Here is a 20,673-nt window from a genome sequence, read left to right on the forward strand (position 1 = left end):
GTCCTATTTTCCACTTCTTAGGTACCATAGTTGAGCATAGACTTCTAACATTAAGGAATTAATTAGTTAAGTTTGAAATGATGTGGTTTGGTGAGAAACCCTCGGCCAATTGAGAAACCCTCGTTCGGCTAACAACTTGAATCCAAACTTCGCTGCAGCGAAAATTCATTCTTCGTTGCAGCGTGCCTTTTCGCTGCAGCGAGGACCCATAGTTTACTTGACTTAATTTGCATAAAGGCTATTAAGGTTTTCACTCTTCAAATCATTTGTTGGGCATGGACCCTTTTTATCAAGTGATTTACTCATTTGGGGTTTACATGAGGGGTTTTGATAAGAGCCAAATTAAATTGCATTGTTTTAAAGATAAATTCATCATGATTTCTTTAAATTTTCCTTGTTCACTCACTGGGTTTATGCTCACCGTTTTCAACTTCATGTTTTCAGATCAAGAGGAAGCTGGTAACTAGGTCGAGGTGTCTTCGTATATTCGACCCTTGGTATGTGTCTCGGCATTCAATAGCTGTACATTCATCTGAGTTTCTCCGCTGGAAGTTGAGTCTTTTTTGTTGTGTATAGACAAACTCCATGTAAATTATTAAGACGTATGTTTAGACAATACATGTATCTTTGATTGGTAATACCACTACGAGTTGGCAATGCTTAGCATTATTTTTGTTCCAAATTATGAAATTTGACTTTAGTAATTTCGATGGAATAATGAGTAGGCTAATATAGAGAGGCTTGCTTGGGCTTAGTGGGCTATGTCCATTGGGCCCTTACGCCGATCATGGCCTGAGATTTGGGTCGTGACATTGCACCAACTCATTAATCACCTTTAATTTCCTCATAAATTGTCTTGTTTTCTCGACTCATAGCAAAGCATCTATATTGTGTCAGTTTACATTTGATTCCAACACAATTTAATGTTCGAATGAATTTTCCATGTGTGTGTGAAATCTCTTATAAAGAGTATCATGCACTTCAAATAAGATTATGCTCGTACAGATTTAAAACTAGCTCAAAATTTCATAAGTTTGCTTTTCACCTATTTCTCCACTAATTTAGGATAACATTTAATAATGGATTGTTAGGACTTTATTCAGCTTGTAATATAAGGCTAGGGTAAGAGTAGGATATAGTATATAATGAGACTTAAATTACCTTAAGCATATAATTATTCTAAGACCTATGTAGTTTTACTTCTCTTCACCTAGTATATCTTTTTCCTTCCCTTCACTTTTCATTTATCAAGCATTTATTCTCAAATCAACACCCCCAAACTTGTTTCTTTCAGTGATAAAAGGATGAATGCTTTGCATTGAATTTCAAATTTTTCTCCTTTTCATCTTTTCCATCTTTTCATCAAATAATTCAACATATTTTTCTAAAAAAAATTGTACATGCTTAGGAGTGAGGGTTATAGAATTAGAAAATTATTTACAAGCTAGGCTACTTATATAGGTGACAAAGTGAATGGATAAAAATTTTTAGCTCAAAATGGATATACTAAGGATAAAATTTAATTGGGTTGGCTTGAGAGGTTCAATCGATCCGAGGATGGCCTAAGTCATTTTTCTAACTAAGTGTAGCCTATAATTTTGCCTCAAGATAGATCAAACAAACTCTAAATTTCCAAACATAGTCGAAAAATTTGCATTCACATAATCATTTTCTAAATGTACACAATGACTCAATATAAGAGATAATGTACTCAATTGTGGAATTTTCATCCTAAAATAATGCTACACATCAGAATTCAACATATTACTTCAACTATATTCATGTTTTACTAAAAGTGACAAGAATAACAAGACAACTAGGTTTCATCATTGGATAAGTAAATCAATTTCATGGTGCAATACTGTTGTTGAATTTTCACACAAGTTAATGCTATCGCAAACAAATATTATAGTTGAAGTAGAGTATTGTTCTCATAAAGATTTGTTTCTAAACAAATTAATCTTATTTAAACAATTCAAAATTGCAAAACTAATCAAAACAAAATTAAAATAAACACTAAATTAATCAATAGAAACTAAATATGTTGAGAAAAGTAGTAGATTAAAGACCTAGGATTATGGGTTCATTTAACACTTCATCTGATACCAGCTTCTCTTGTTTTTTATTTTTCCTAGATGGTTTTACTAACCTAAAATCCGAGGCTATAGACAAGTCTCCTTAGAAATGCTTGCACAAATACCTAACTTAATTAGTTCACTATATGTAAAGCCCGACCTTATAAAATACTTGTCATGACATACATGTGATGGATAGCATGTTTGCATGCTAGGAGAGTCCCGAAAAATTTACAAAAGTTGGTATTATACCTAGAGGTACAACAAAGTTGATTTAAGCCTCGAACTGGATCAAATAGAGATTTTAAGGTGAAATTGAAAATTTTACAGTCCAGGAATGGTTTAAAATGGTGATTTGGGGATCGAGGATCAATTTGGAGTTAAACCGAAAATTTTACTATCTAAGGGTAAAATGGTAATTTTTCCACTCGAGGACAAAATGGAAAATTTTTGAAAGATTTTGATCACATTTGACTTATTGGAGTACGATTTGAGGTTGAGAAGTGAAAAATTATAATCCCGGTATTTTTTGGAGCATAGGTGTAAAATGGTAATTTTGCCACCCTAGTGGCAAAATTGTAATTTTACACCACCAACACTTGTCATGCTCATAGAATTCATCCATTGACTTTTTATGCTATGGATAAGTGAGAAAATATATGTGGTGGAGATAAAAAGTTTAAATTTTTAAAGTTTTAAAAATGGACTAATAATAAAATGACACTTGTCAAGCTTAGAATATTTTATTATTTTCTTTAAAAACCAGCCTATAAACCTCTCACTTCTCTCAAAATATTCGGCCAAGCAAGGAAAAGAGGGAAACAAAGAAAGAACAAACCCTAGGTGGAGAATTTCAAGAGAAAAAGTGAGGAAAATCAAGGAAAACAAGTGAAAAAGGTAGGATTCCTCAATTTAAACTTGAAATCTATTTTCCTTAAGCATTTCTCCTTATTTTTCATGGTTAAATTTCATTTTTTTATGGTGAATTCATGGCTAGCCGAATAGGTATGGAGAGAGAATGATGTTGGATTGATTTGATTTCAAGTTATGTTAGTGTTTTTAGTTAGTTTACTTTGTTTAGAAGTAAAACAACAAGAAAAGAATTCATTTTCCCCATCACCCATCAATGGCCGAAATTACCTTGTATTGAGTGAGGATGAAATTGATTTTTTTTATTTTAAGAGAATTGGTTAGAAAATGATGAATTATGGTGTGAAAAAGTAGTAGGAAAAATCACGATGTTAATACACCATTATTGACCGAAAATTCTAAGAAGAAAAGTGAAGATGGTTTTGCCAAATTTTAGGTTATTTGACTTGTGTTTGGTGAATTAAGGTATTGGAAAATAAATGGAGCAATTTAGAGCTAAATTGGACATGTTGGCCAATTAATCGGGTGATAAGACGAATTAGGCCAATACCGGGTTTAGATGGTTACCCGTGCATTTTGCATTCCATATCATGCATTAGTAGTCTAAATTAGTTTAATTTCGATTTAGTACCAATGTAGTAAGTTTCTCGATTATGTACTATGTCAAGGTGGTGAGTCCTCCGATAACGGCAAGAAAATTGCATCCGAGGACCAGTAGTCAGAGTACTTCGAAAATCCACACTCTAGACATTGTGAATAACCTTATCATCATCTTGATTATCTGAAGTGAATTTTAATTCGTTTTTGTGATTTTATGGAAAATGAGTTTAAATGGTAAATCTTTATGTTTTAAAAGCAAAATATGATTAAATGAAATGATTTTATAAAATTGTTTTAAAATTGAATGATGGTTTGAAAATAGAGTAATTGGATACTGTTTTTGTGTGTTGTAAATTCATGATTCTAATTGATTGGCTTATGGAAATATTGGTATGAATGATGGATTTGGTAAATGTGCTGAAAATGTATGAACTGTTGTTTTGCCTTGACATGCTGTGTTGTAAAATAATTGCCACATCATGTTGTTGAAATTTTATTGATTTGGTGGATATCAATTAGCTTACTGCAGCGGGCGAGTTTTCGTGGACCAGCCTATTAGAGAGGCACCGTAAACCCCGTTATATCTTACCTTAGTATGAGAGGCGCGGGTGGATAACTCCTGAGGTTAACACTTTAGAGTTCACTTTGTGCAAAACCACCACGTGATGGTGAACTCGACCAATGCCAAGGAACGGCTATATTTTCAAAATAAAAACATGATTTATGTGTATATAATTTTTTAACAGCCTTGGAGGACTCAGTTGAGATAGCCTTAGGCCAAGGTATCCCTGATAATTGAGTATGGTAATGATTTTTTGGCACGAGCCAAGCTTTTCAGGAAATCATAATCCTCAATGATTATTTTATCTCATAAAAATGAGTTTGAAAGGCTATGAATTATTTTATGCTAATCTATTTTATCTGTCTCCATTTACTCAACTTTAGATATTTTAGATGATATTTGTTTAGTCACTGAGATTATATAATCTCACCACCCTCACTTCCACCCATTTCAAGTTCAGGATAGTCTATAGATAGCACATTTCTTCGAGGACTAGCATTGGATTTGCATCTTCCAAACTGTAGGTTCACAGTCTTTCATACTTTTGGTTATTCGAGGGGCCACTTGTTATTGTAAATTAAATTAAATACTCTGGTTTACTGTATTATAGTATATATGAATTTATTTTGCTTTTACGTTGTTAAAATTTTTTACGCAGTGTTCTAAAAATATTGTTTTATGAGAAAATTGAATATTTTATTCAATATTTTTATTTTATTCTAATAGTCATAATTTCATTTTAAATAAATATTTTAGACATCCAAATTTATTTTTGACTATGAAATATGTGTTTTGCACCCGTATACTACATTATTAGCTAGTTTTGAAATTTTATGGGAAAAATTACTAAAATACCCCTATGAGACGAAAATTATTTTTTATTATTTTAAGTTGGAAATAGTTTAAAACCTTTTAGAACGTGATATTTAGCAACGGTTACTCACAGGGGATATGAGAAGCTGATATTAAAGCCTTGTGGGGTTTCGGTTGACATTCTTGGTAATAAGTGTCGATTGGGACATTGCGACGGTTGTCATGAGCTCGAGGGGAGTTCCGAGTCGTGACACTATATGTCTATAGGAATCAATTAAATTAACTTCATTAAGCAAGTGTCCTAATTTGGCTAGGTATGACAATTGACATATGTTTACCCGAATTGCGAATCAGATCACCTAAGTAACGTGAACAAACACTATTCAAATTTTAGTCCAAGCTAAAATTTCTCTATCGAGTTTCAATTATATTCACAAATCAATTAATTATTGATCAGACAATTAAAGGCATTAAGAACATTTTTGAATAAGTAAAACTATATCCATTCATGACAAATAAAAGAGAAACAAATATTCAGACATGTTAAAATCCACCATAATCTTCAAAAAGCAAATTAGTTCATTTATCTAAATTAAACAATATCTAAAGAAATTCAACCATGAATTCAAAACAAGAAAATAAGTATAACATAAAAGAGAGAAACAAACTAACGTTGAAGCTTGGTTAATCTTGAATCTCTCTCAATTGCTCTTGATTTCTTGCTTGATTCTTAACTCTAATTCTCCAAAAAAGCTATTGTCGTCCTCTCCTTTTGAATGTTGTGAAAAGGTCCATTAAATATATGCAAGGTTCCCTAACTTCCAAGTTTTCGTCATAAATTTTATTTTTGGAAACCAGGGTGGTGTTGCGGCGTCGTGGCAATCATTGGTGGCGCCACGACGCTTTGGCATCGGGCCAAAATATGATGTGCCTTAACCATTCAACATTGCAACCACAAGCTTCCTAGTGCTGTGGTTCTAGCTCTTTCTACGCTGTAGCTCTCACTCTCTCAACGTCGTGACCATGAGTCACCATGCTGCCTTGTGCAAAACTACATTTGTCCATCATCTTCTGACGTGAGTTTCACCTTGATCTGATCCAAACTCGGTAAAGTGGTAAACATAAAAGTTATATCCTATTCTCTTAGCTTTTCCATGGATTCAAAATCATATCAATTGGACTTTTGTCGCTCAAGTTATCATTGAATTATTGGAGCATATCTGAGTGAAGCCTTCACCATACTTGTGCTATTTCCCTTCAATTGCACTTTTGTCATCCAAAATTCCGTTGGAAATCCATCAAAAAAATCAAATTAAATTTCCATTAGAATTCTATTGGAAATCCGTTGGAAAGTACCGATGAAAAATTTCCAACGAAATTTTTTTCGTAAAAAAAAATTAGTTTTCTTGTAGCTTTCATAGCTCATTTAAGTCGTTCTTCAAGCATTCATTGAGTTGAATTTTCTAATATTCTTGTACCCATCTCTTTCAAGCTAAACCTTGTAGCCTATTAGCCTTTAAGAGGAATTTATAGCTCTTCATTTATCGTAAAACTCTTGAGTGGTTATACCTTAACCAATTGAAAAGTCAGTGTTGAAAGGTTATACCTTAACGTAAATCAAAGGTAGAGAGGTTGTGCTTGATCCTAAAAAGGCATTGCAAAGGTTATGCATTAGCTTTAAAAAGTATTTTTCATAGTAGATTTGAAATTCCTTAGTGAGCTAAGGGAGAAGACAAAAGCAAGGAGGTCGAACCTTTACAAAAACATTCTGTCTTTGCTTTTGTTTTTCTTTGCATTTAGCATTTCAATCTTGTTTCAAAAGAAAAATCAATTTTCACTACAATTGCAAAGAAGTTTCCTAAAAGCCTATTTCACCCCTCTCTTGGACTTATTCATTTGAGCTTATTGCATTAACATCAAATATCTCGTAGCCTACCATTTTTGTTAGTGGAGAATGAAAAAAGGCATGGAAATTCGTTCTTAAGAATAATTTCATCCATCCATTCATCATGCGAGAATCTTATGGAAACCCCATTACCTACAATAATTCCAAGATTCATTGAAATTTGTAAAAAGAATTTATTAGCAAGCAAAAATGGAGAAATAATATTTTTCCAAAGATTAGAGTTTTTACAGTTGACAACAACATTGGGAAAAAGTGCTTTTGGCTTGTAGTTATTCTTTGCTATCAAGATTTCTCTCCATAGACTATCACTCTCATTCTTATATCTCCACAACTATTTGTTGAGTAAAGCTTGATTTTTTATTTCTATATCAACCAGTCCAAAACCATCCATATCTCTGTGTTGGCAAACTTCATCCCAATTAACATAGTCAATTCCCCCGTTACCATTACCAATTAAATAATATACGTTGAATTTAAATAATAAATTTCGTTAACATAATTATAAGGACATGTGAGGCGTTTCCACCTCAAATAATTTGATAAATTTTATGTGATGAAAAATCTCTGTGCTTTATTTAAATAATGAAAATTTTTGTTTTTATACTTATTTTAATTTGTTTTAATTATATTGAATTAGTTGATATATTTTATATGGTTTCCTTATTTAACAATAAATTATTTTTTAACCCATAATGTTATATCAACTTTCACCTTCCACCCTCCATAGAAAACTAAAAATATGGGTTAATTTTGTCCATGTGTTAGTACATCAATAACTATAATACCAGGCTTTTTCATTATTATAATTAATCTTATTAATATAGCAATATTACATTTACAAGTGAATGAAAGGGTAATCCCATAAGAAGGATTTCAACCAACAAACAAAATTAAAGCCATATTTGATGTGTTACCTATGACTTGATTTCATTATTTTGAAAAGATTGTTTGTTGGATTACTTTTTCATTATGTATATTGTTTCTAGGAAAATATGAGTATGGATAAAAAAAGATAATTTTCTATACAGTTTAATGAGTTGAGTGAGTTTCAGAGAAAGAGTTACCATTTTCTCTCTATTTTCTTTCATTATACTTTTACTCTTTACTAAGACTGTCCAAGATTAGTCGAGGCAACGTGTTATTGACTAAACCCTTTTTCTCAAGTTTGCTATAGCTTGTGAGGCACTTAGGTGGATGCTTCTACACAAGCCAACCAAGAAATAGATTATATGTGAGTAAGCACACATTATAGCCACATGTTATTTTATGAAATGCAATAGCAAAATCATAAGGTATAGCAAATGCCATGTATGCAATCACTAATCCCACAAAAGAAAAATGTTTTATTAATACTCAAAAGAGTACAAAGAGATCAAGAATACAAGCATGCCATCATTGGGCCATAAGGGCAACCCTAGATGGTTAGCCACGAACATATCTTAACCAGTGTCCACTGATTGTTCACCCCCTATAAAGAGTTAATGCACTTTTACAAGTATGACACTAAGAACCATTACAATGTTTGAAAAAGAAACATTCTTTCCACTAACAGTCTTCCCCCTAAAGGGTTAATAAACTTTTACAAGTATACTATCAAGGGCTATTACATTGTCTAAATATAGGGACATTTTTCCCCCGATGCACAAGATGATGTACTTTTTGAAACAACTTTATCCTCTTATGGCCCTATATAAGGTTAGCTCATGACATCCTCCCCACTTAATTTGTCGACATCTCTATTGACTTGGTGGCATGGAATTCTTCGATCTTTTGCTTGAAAGCTTGGAAATCATCTTTTCTCTCCCAACCTATTTCATCTAGCCTAAGACCTTCCCATTTAACCAAGTACTTTTGTGTTGATCTTCGAAGGACTAAAGTGGTTGTATCTGTAAGAATCTCCTTTAATTAGTGTTGTGATAGTGGCTTGGTGCTGATGATGGCTTGTGTGGCTTGACCTTGACTTTCATTTGTTAGATTTAAATGGAACGGCTTTAGGTTCCTCACGTGAAATACTAGATATACCTTTACCACTTAGGTGGATCAATCTTGTAAGATGTCTTTCCCACTTTGGTAGTGATTATTGTTGGGCCTTCATACTTTTGTTCTAGCCATTGATCTCTTTTTCTTAAGAACTTTAGCTATTCAGGTTCTTAGCTTCAGAGGTACAAGATCACCCATCTTAAAGTGTCAAGCTCTTCAACCTTTGTCTACCCACTACTTCATGCAACTGAAAGCCTTCTTTAACTATGCCCATGTGCGTCTTTTTGTTTTGTTTCCATTCTTTGGCAAAGTTGAAAGCTCAAAGGCTCTTCCCTTGATATAACTCTACTGAGGTGTGGGGAAGTTTGGGTTGTTGCTCGATGATGACTTCAAAAAGGGTCTTGATGGTAAAGGCACTTTTCTGCAAATTAAAACACAAGTAAGCCACGTCTAACAATGTAGGCCAATTCTTCTAGTTAGCTTGTAAAAAATGCTAACAAATATTCCTTAAATAATCCATTAAAGTGCCCAGTTTGGCCTTTAGTTTGGGGATGATAACTAGAAGAGATGTTAAGTTTTGACCCCAACAAATTAAAGAGTTCTTTTTAAAACGAACCAGTGAACCTTGGATCCCTATTATTGATGATGCTATGAGGAATTTCCTAATATTTCACCATATTCTTAAAGACCCTGAGAGTAGTGTCTTTCATAGTGCCAAACTTTTAGATTAAGATAAAAGTATCATTCTTTGAAAAGTAATCCACCACCACCAGAATAGACGCTAGATCTCCAACTTTGGGGAATCTTGCTATGAAGTTAATGGAAATGCTTTCCCAAAGTCTAGTGGGCACCGGTAGAGGTTCGAGCATTCTTGTTGGCTTTTATCTCTTCATTTTATTCTATTGGCAAATAATACACATCTTGGAATATGATAACTCTATTATATAGAGTTTTTTTGAAATATTTTGTGGACTTAAATAGCTAAGTCTTTGAGATTTTAGATTTGGAATTTAGTATTTTAGTTGTTTTATTAATTAAGTTAAATGCATGTTGAGTAATTTAATTTAAGTTATTTTAGTTTAATTTTATGTTAATTTTGTTTAAATTACTTTAAGTTTCATTATTGTTGATCTCTTTTATTGCTTTGGTAGGAAATTTTATGAAAAGACCTTATTTGGTGATAATCCATGCAAGTATGGTGATAGCTTTATTTGTACATGCTGAAGTGTTTTAAACATAACTCTCTCTACAAAAGTCTAATTAATTTGATTCTTAAGCCATTGAATAGATAAGATCTAAGGCTACAACTTTTACGTTACCACTTTGTCAAGTTCGAATAATATTGTGGTGAAAATCCCATTGGAAGAAGCTAGATTGCAGTAAAATCTACACAAAGCATCATACTGTAAGAAGTAGTCAAGGTCGTGAAACCAAAGGAGCCAAGGCTGTAGTACCCTGATGCTGCAAAGTCCTATACTATAGTTGAGAGCAAAAGGCCACAGTGCATAAGGAACCAAGGTCACAATGCTCGAGAAACTAAAGCCGCAGTGGTGACGTACTTCTAAAAATAAACTTTTAATGGGAATTTGGAACTTAAGGATTTTAGAGCCTATTTAAAGGACTTTTTTTAAAAGGTTTTCAAGGGAGGATGGTAAGCAACTATTCCAGAGAAAAAAAGCCAAAAACAAAGCAAGAAAGCAAGAGAATTTGAAAGATACTTGAGATCAAAAGCTTCAACTATTTGTTTCTTTCTCTACTTTTGTGTTTTTCTTATGTTCTTTGACTTAGATTAATGGCTAATTTTCTTTGGATAATGTTTTTATTAGTTATCATGAGCTAAATTATCCTTTCAAGATTGTGGTGGATTTCAACATGTAATTTGAATATTTGTTTCACTTTTATTTAATATGAATACATATGGTTTTGCTTATTCAAATCTATTTTTAATGCTTTTAATTGTCTGACCAACAATTGAATGATTTATTAATCTAGATGAGACTTGACAAAGTAATTATAGATTACACTAAGATTTGAATAGTGTATGGTCACATCACTTAGGTGATATGATACGCAATTAGGGTAGACAAATGTGTGAATGTCATACATAGCCAAATTATAACACTAGCTTAATGAACCTTATTTAATTTATTACTATAGACATATAGTAACCCAATTAAGTTAGGTAATTTTGGAAGCATCTCGACAGAGACTTGTACATAGGTTTTGATTCTAGGTTAACAAAACTACCCATGAATGTAAATAATAAGAGAAGCTGGTGTTAAATGAAGTGTTGAATGAATCCATAATCCTAGGTTTTAACCTATTTCCCTTCTCTAGTGTTTCTAGTGAATTTTTAGTTTATGATAATTAGTTTAGTTTTTGATTGGATTTAGTTTTAATTAATTGTTTACGAAATCAAGTTAGTTAAATAAGAATGATCTATAATAATTTTAGTACTTAGTGAACAATTAGTAGCAAATCTTAGTGGGATACGATTATGGACTTACTATCTATATTACTTGTTCGATATGTATACTTGTTTGTGCAAAATCGACAACAAGTTTTGGGCGCTATTGCCAGGATTTGTTTTTCCTATTTAATTTGCTAATATTAAAATTCAACAGATTAGTCTTAATTTAAGTTTTTTTTGTTTTTTAGGTTTAATCTATCATTATCTGATAAGAGTAAAAAGCTTGGAGATTGTATCTTGTGATCCAAAGATCGAGAGAACGTTAAAAAGACTTCGATGAGAAAATCAACAAGTTTGTGCTCAAATTGATACGATAACTAATCAATAGGGTTAGTAGCAAATCCTAGAGCAAGTAGTAAAAGAGAATCATTGTTTAAGAGATTATGTTATTCCTTTAGTGCAAGGGATTCCCTCAAGCATTAAAAGATTGGTTATTCAAGGCAACAATTTCAAGATTAAACCGACTATCATCACTATGATCCAAACTTCAGTTCAGTTTGAGGCTTTTCCAAATGATGATCTAAATTCCCACATTTCAAACTTCTTGGAGATATGCACCTTTAAACACAATGGAGTCACAGATGATGGAATCCGTTTAAGGTTTTTTCCTTTTTCATTGAGGGACAAAGCTAAAGTGTGGTTGAATGTGCTCTCTACTAGATCCATCACAACATGGGATAACTTTGCTCAGAAATTTCTGGCTAAGTTCTTTCTTTTGGCTAAGACAACGAAAATGAGGAATGGTATTGCATCATTCATGTAGCTAGGTTCTGAATTGTTGTATGAGGCTTGGGGAAATACAAGGATCTATTTAGGCATTGCCGTTATCATGGTCTTGCGAAGTGGCTTCAAGTGTAGACATTCTATAATGGATTAAGTGGTAATATTCAAACTACCATTGATGCCATTGTGAGAGGAGCTCTCATGGCAAAGTCAATTGATCAGGTGTACAACCTATCGAAAAAGATGGCATCGAACAATTACCAATAACCAGCAGAGTGATTAATGCATAAGAGAGTAGCTAGAGTCCATGACGTTCACGCCATTTCAACATTGTTATTACAGGTAGCAACTTTAATTAAAAAACTTCATTCTTTTGTTGCTAACTCAATTCAAAGTCCTTTTGTAGTTTGTGAGTATTATAGAGATGGGCAAGTTAGTAATCAATGTCAAAGTAGTACACAGATAGTTCAATTTGTGGGGAATAGATAGCAGAACAATCCTTACTCCAACGCCTATAATTCTAGGTGGAGAAACCATCCATACTTTTCTTGGGATAATAATTAGGGATCATCTTCAGCTTTGAGGCTGCACATGCTTGTTAGGTTCCAACAGCAAGCAAGAGCCTTATCCTAGAAAAGAAACCATCTATGAAGGAATTACTGATGCAGTTCATGGCAAAGAATGGTTCCTACATAGCAAACAATGATGCCATCATTCAAAGTCAAGTGGCATCAATTCGAAATCTTGAGACACGAGTGAGTCAACTTGCCAATGCCATCAATAATAGGCCTCAAGGGACCTTACCTAGTGATACTGAACCCAATCTCAAAAAATAAGGAAATGAGCATTGTAATGCAATCACTCTTAAGAACAAAAAAGAGGTTGGAAGTAGTAGCAAGTAAATCAACCATCAAGATAGGCTTATTGAGAATGGGATAGTGATTGAGAATGTTGACAAGCAGTTTCAATAAAAGGATACATTAGCAACTCAACCACCACCAGTTTTTCCTCAATGCTTGTAAAACAAAATTAGACAGTAAATTTTAGAAAATTTTAGAGGTGTTTAAGAAGCTTCACATCAACATACCTTTTGTAGAAACCTTAGAGCAAATGCCCTTTTACAGGAAGTTTCTAAGAGACATCCTGAACAAGAAGAGGAAACTAACAAACTTTGAAGCAATTACACTTACTGAGACGTTCAGTGCTATAATCCAAAATACACATCCACCAAAGCTGAAAGATCCAAGGAGCTTTTCTATCCCATATACTATTGGCAATTTTGAATTTTCTAAAGCTTTGAGTGATTTAAGTGCTGGTATTTCAATTATGCCTTTGTCAGTTACAAGGAAACTTAGACTTAATGAGATATAACCTACAACAATTTCTTTACAGTTAATAAACAAAACAATCAGGTACCCGATTAGGGTTGTAGAGGATATGATGGTTAAGGTTGGGCACCTCTACATTTCGATGGATTTTATTGTGCTTGAGATGGAAGAAGATGTAGAAATTCCTTTAATCTTGGGATGCCCATTCTTGCACAATCATTTATTTCAAATAAGGCAAGATAACTTTTAAAGTTGGAAAGAAAGTGCAATTAAGCATTTGCCTTTACAGATAATTGCTATATAGTGGATTTAGTTGATGAGGGCAAGAGTAAGCCTATTTTCCCACTTACAAGTGAGCAAACACCAACTCTAGAGTTAGAGCCACCACCACCATATCTTAGAACTAAGCATTTTCATAAAGAGCTTTATCCACCACCTTCTAGTGATCTTGATTTTGAGGTTGGACAGCAAGTAGTACTCTCTAGTTCACGCATCTATATTTTACCATGGTAACTTCGGCCATATTGGTGGAAAGCCGTTAAACTGATAAAATATTTATCTTATGGCCTTATTGAGATTTTTAGTACGCTTATCAGAGCATGCAAGGTGAAGAAACAAAGCTTCAAGCCTTATTGCAATGATGAAGAAGTGCAAAAAAAAGTGCCATAGTTAAGCTAGTGACTCTAAAGAAGTGCTACTTTGGAGACAACCCAAGATATATCCCTTTAGATTTAGTTGTTATTTTAGTTAGTTTTTGTTTCTCTGTTTAAATAAGTAGTTATAACCTCTCCTTAGCTTGTTTTATTGAGTATGCAAGTTTGGAAAGCTTGGAAATGAGGAGAAAGAAAATTAATACTTTCAATGCACTGGTACCATTGATAAGGGAGTTTATTTATTTATTTTTAGCTTTTCACATTGAGGACGATATGCAATTTAAGTTTAGGAAAGGGTTTTATTGTTATTAGTTTTTTTATTTTTTAGGTTAGTTTATTTTCATTAAAATTTTTTTTTAGACTTCAGTTTAGTTAAGGTTTTGATCATTTAATTTTATATATATTTAAGGTCTTGAACTAGAGTTAGTTATGCCAATTTACTTGATTTACCTATCCAATGATGATAACCAATTATCTGGCTAATCTTTTGTTCATAGTAAGCATGACTATTGTTTGAGTGTTACGCGAATTCTTATGTTTAGTATCATGATAGGATGAGATTTCCACAATTGAGCACTATATCTCTTGCATTGAAGTGTTATGTACCTTTAGAGAAAGCTTATGTAAATCTAAATTTTTTAAACCATGTTTGGAGTTCTAGAATTTGCTTGACTCTCCCTTGAGGCGAAATCATAGGCTATACTTAGTTAGGGAGATGAATTAGGCCATCCTCGGATCGATTGAGCCTTTCAAGCTAACCTATTTACATTTTTATCCCTAATATACATCTTGAGCTTAAATTTTTCTTTTTTTAATTAAACACATGAAAAAATTAGATTAGCTATTTAATTTTCTAATTTTACAACCCCCCACTCCTAAGCATATATATTGTTTTAGAAAATATATGTTGAGCTAGTTGATAAAAAGTGGAAAAGATGAAGTGTAGAGAAAAATGCAAAATTTTTGTGAAGCATTCATTCCACTACCAATGAAAGAAACAAGTTTGAGTGTGTTGAATTGAGAATAAAAACAAATATTTGATGTATGAAAAGTGAAAAAAAAAGTGTACTTAATGAAGAAAAATAAGCTAATATAGGTCCTAAAAGAATTATGTGCTTAAGGGGATTTAAGCTACGTATTAACCCATATCCTACCTTGACCCTAGCCATACGTTACAGGTTGAATAAAGTCCTAAAGATCCTTAGTTAAGTGGAGAAGGAGATAAAAAGCAAACATATGAAACTTTAAACTAGTTTGAAGTTTGCATGAGCATAAACCTATTCGGAGTGCATGATATTCATAGTAAGTGATTTCATACACATACGAGAATCGATTTGAAAATAAGCTTGCATTCGAATATAATGTGAACTTTGATAATATTTGTGTTTTACTTTGAGTTTGAAAAATGAGATAATTTATGAAGACATTAAAAGTGATCATTGAGTTGATGCAATTTAATTCTAGTCAAGTTGTTTTCTTCATTTATGTTATTTCATTTTATTTTACATTTTGCTCGAGGATTAGAAAAATTCTAACTTTGGGGTGTGATAACTCTATTATATAGGGTTATTTTGACACATTTTGGGAACTTAAGTAGCTAAGTCCATTAGTTTGGGAATGATAACTAGAAGATATGTTAAGTTTCGCCCCTAACAAATTAAAGAGAGATCCCTATTGTTGATGATGCTATAAGGAATTACCTAATATTTCACCACATTCTTGAAGACCATACGAATAGTGTCTTTCATAGTGCCAAACTTTGGGACTGAGATGAAAGCAGCATACTTTGAAAAGCAATCAACCACCACTAGAATAAAAGCTAAATCTCCAACTTTGGGGAGTCTTACTATGAAGTCAATGGAAATGCTTTCCCAAAGTCTAGTGGGTACCGATAAAGGTTTGAGCATTCCTGTTGGGCTTTATCTCTCCATTTTGTCTTATTAGCAAATAATGCACATCTTGGTATATGATAACTCTATTATATAGAGTTATTTTGAAACATTTTGGAGATTTAAGTAGCTAAGTCTTTGAGATTTTAGGTTTGGAATTTAGTATTTTAGTTATTTTTATTAATTAAGTTAAATGCATGTTGAGTAGTTTAATTTAAGTAATTTTAGTTTAATTTTATATTAATTTACTTTAAATTATTTTAATATCAGTTATTGCTTATCTCTTTTATTGCTTTGGTAAGAAATTTTATGAAATGACCTTATTTGGTGATAATCTATGCAAGTATAGTGATAGCTTTGTTCATACATGCCAAAGTATTTTAAGCATAAATCTTGCTAGAAATGTCCAATTGACATGATTCTTAAGCCATTAGACAGATAAGACCTGAGGATACAACATTTATGTTTACCACTTTTCCAAGTTCAGATAAGATTGAAGTGAATATTGCATTTAAAGAAGCTGGACTGCAGTAGAATCTACACAAAGCATCATATTATAGCAAGGAGCCAAGGCTCTGGCACCCAAGGAGCCAAGACTACAGTGCCCTGATGTTGAAAAGTCCCATATTGTAGCAAAGAGCACAAGGCCATAGCTCCGATGAAAGAAGGCTGTAGCGCATTAGGAACCAAGGCTGCAGCGTCAACATATTTCCAAAAATAAACTTTTGACAGGAATTTGTAAATTAGGGATTTTGAAGCCTATTTAAAGGACCATGTTAAGAGCTTTTCATGGGAGGATAGCAAGGAACTATTCCAAAGAAAAAAAAAAGCCAAAAACAAAGCAAGAAAGCAAGAGAATTTGTAGGAGAATTGAGATCAAAAGCTTCAACTATTAGTTCCTTTCTCTACTTTTGAGTTTCTGGTTTTTTTTTTGTTTTATTGGTTTAATGGCTAATTATCTTTGGATGATGTTTTTATTAGTTATCATGGGCTAAATTATATTTCTAAGATTGTGGTAGATTTCAACATGTAACATGAATATTTGTTTCTCTTTTATTTAATATGTATGGGTATAGTTTTGCTTATTCAAATCTATTGTTAATGCTTCTAATTGTTTGGCCAATAATTGAATGATTTATTAATCTAGATAAGACTTGACAGAGTGATTGTAAATTAGACTAAAAATTTAATAGTTTATGTTCACATCACTTGGGTGATCTGATTTGCAATTAGGATAAACATACATAGCCAAATTAGAACACTAGTTTAATGAGCCTTATTTAATTTATTACTATAGACATATAGTGACCCAACTAAGTTAGGCATTTGTGCAAGCATCTTGACGGAGACTTGTACATAGGTTTTAATTCTAGGTTAGCAAAACCACCCATGAATGTAAATAATAAGAGAAGTTGGTGTCAGATGAAGTGTTGAATAAACCCATAATCCTAAGTTTTAATCTATTGCCTTTCTTTTGTGAATTTTTAGTTTATGTTAATTAGTTTAGTTTTTCATTGAATTTTGTTTTAATTAATTGTTTACAAAATTGAATTACTTGAATAAGATTGATCTGTCATAATTTTAGTACTTAATGAACAATTAGAAGCAAATATTTGAGGATACGATTTTGGACTTACTATTTATATTACTTGTTTGATACATATACTTACGCGTGCAAAATAGACAATAGTATAGTCCATCATATCATGCCGCATATTGGGTCAACAATAACCTTGTTTCAATAAAGCAATAGTACATTGCCATCCTAATTTGCCTAGATAAGGATTATCATAACACTCTAGCATCGACTTTTGTCTCAACTCTCTTACCATTGGGAAAAACATATACAGCCCCTCTATTAATAGGAATCAATTTTCCACCCGAAGTATTTTGACTTCTCGTCTTCCACGGATTTCATGAAGGCAATAACTTGGGTGTCTTGCTTCAAATTCTCTTCAATCAGCTTGTTGATGTTTGCGGTCATTCTACTTGTTGTCATTAGGGTGATCAATCAAAAGGCCATAAATTCAATCAACTTTATGCTCAAAGTGAAAATCAAACTAGTGTAGGAACTATTGCCATCTTGATTGCTTGGTTGTGAGTTTTGGTTACACGAGGAAGTGACTAACTGCAATATTGTTTATTTTTACCATGAACTAACACCCTAGCAATTAATGCCACCACGCCCTTAAAAAATGAATAACCGGCAAGTGTTCTTTTTCTTAGGTCATGTATCTTTGCTCAACTTTGCTCAACTTCTTGCTTTTGAATGCAAGTGGTGGCTTTTATACAACAATACCCTTATGAGGGAAAAATCTGATGCATTTGTTTGCACCTTGAAAGGCTTTTTTATATCAATGAGCTTTAAGACAAGGTCCTTCATCATCGCTTATTTTAAGCCTTCAAAAGCCTTTGGGAATTGAGGTGTCTAACTCTATTTTTGTCTTTTCTTTAACAATTTCATGGGAACTACTATCTTTTTTAATACCCATCTATAAATCTTCAATAGTACTTGGCTAGCCTAAGAAAGAATGAAGTTCAACGGCATTCTTAAGTGTCACCCACTCCTTGATGGCCTTGACTTTCTGTATATCCATTCGAATGTGACTTTACTCAATGATATGGCTTAGGAATTGAATTCGAGTTTGAGCAAATGCACACATCTCTCTTTTAAGATATACATGGTTATCTTGTAACCTTCTGTTAGGAATGTGTTAGCTCAACGATGATTAAAAAATATCCAAGAAAGGGGTAAATTGGATTTCTAGAAAAATTCTTCCCAACAATTCAAACTTTAAAGCTTGATAACAAGTTTTTCAGATTTGTTTTCACTTTAAAACAAATGAAAAGAAATGAACAAAGAAATTGAAAACAAATTTTTGAAGCTCTTCAAGGAGAAGTAAAATGCTCAAGTATAAAGATAAAGAGTAAGTGAGCTGTAACCAAATTTCTAAAGCTTTTTCATGATAAATCACAAGCTCAATAAGAAAGAAGATTCTTAAACTTGATCTCCTTTTAAAACATGTCAAAAATAATTTAGAAACCAAATGATCCAATAAGTTGAAAACATATTCCAAAAACTCTTCAAAGCAAAGTGAACAAATATATCAAAGTAAATCAAAAGTGACTTAGAGTGATTTGGAGTGAAAGCAAATTGAAAACAAATATTTAAATCTCTTCACAGCAAAGTAATATACACGAGTAAGAGCAGTGAAAAGTAAAAATAAAATGCACAAGTTCAAGGAGTAAAAGATAGAAGAAAGATATAAACGATTTATAGAGGTTTGACCTTCATAGGTGCCTATATCTTCTCCCTTGGCTCACCAAGGAGTTTGTAATCCACTATGAAAAATACTTTTTCAAGGCTCAAGTATAACCTTTACAACAATGCCTTTTCTCAAGAGCAAACATAACACATACAATGCCTTTTCACTTACCTTTTCACTTGACAGCATAACCCATGCCTTTTCAATGATCAAGCATTACCTCAACCTTTTCAAGGGCCAAGTAGAACCTATATGCCTTTTCAAAGAGCAAACATAACTTCAGCCTTTTCAAGGATTAAGCAAAACTGTGAGACCTCGACCTCTATAGACTTGTAACTAGGCATAGACACAATAACATGGGCTAAAGGTAATTTCGTCATTTCCTTAGTAAGCCCCTAAAAGTAAATTTTAAACAATATTAAGGCCTAAGTAGGCCTAAGGCATAAATGAATGATGCAAATATGGGTAAAATGACAAGGAAACAAAAATTTTGATAATGTTCACGGTAAGGGCAAAATGGTCATTTTTCACCTCTAGTTAGAATTTTTAAGTTATCATGAACCTGAGCATTTCTAGACCATTATATACCTTTTCCCAGTGTCAAAGGAGTAAAAATATTGCATAAAGGATTGGAGGAGAACAAGCTAATTTGTGAAAGGGCATTTTGGTAATTTAAGTGGAATGGATAAGCATGGGCTGTAAATATCTCTTCCTTCCAGCAACTTCTACAGTCTTCAGTAGCTTCTTCTTCTTCTTCCTTCTTCTCTTTCACATTGCTTCCACCCTCCATGGAAGCTTGATATGAAACCTTCATAACTTTCTCTCTCTAGCTCTAATTTTCATACCTTTGTGCCCTTTTGACTAGAACCCTTATGCACTTTCACTTTCCTACTTTAAAACCCTTAAAAAATCTTGTTTCCATACTCTCTCTCACTAGTTAGGTGTTTTAGAGAGAGAAAGAGATAGCTTTTATATTAGCTTGGAAAACTATTAGAAGGAATTTCAAAATTTCAAGGCTATCAAGGTGAACAGTAAATTAAAGTTGATTTTAAATGTTGGGGGTGGCTAATGATTAGGTTTGTGAATGTTATATAGTAGGATGTTTATTCATTTTAGAGTGGTTAAGGTAGTGAATATAGATAGCCATTTAAATGGCAATTGGAAGCTAGCCAAGAAATAGCTCTTAGAATCTATAAGTATGTGAATTGACATAATGGTGATGTTAATGTGATGGTAGGTTCGAAGGAAGCCCCATCATCCCATTTGGACAATTAGAGAAGTTAGAGTCGACTAAAGGTTCAACAAAATACTGGTGAGTGAACTGCATTTCAAAACTTGTTTTGGGAATATGAATGTAGCTGCACAAACAATTGAATGATTTATCCAACTTTTTCTTAAAATGAGTGCCTTGGGAACAAGCCTTTGATAATTGATTTTATGTTGTGACATGTGGTTGTTATAGATTCATGCACTACTACATTATGTTGGTATATATATATATATATATATATATATATATAGTATATATATGTTGTGTA

Source organism: Theobroma cacao, chromosome 3 (genome assembly GCF_000208745.1).
Source record: "Theobroma cacao cultivar B97-61/B2 chromosome 3, Criollo_cocoa_genome_V2, whole genome shotgun sequence".
NCBI classification, from domain to species: Eukaryota; Viridiplantae; Streptophyta; class Magnoliopsida; order Malvales; family Malvaceae; genus Theobroma; species Theobroma cacao.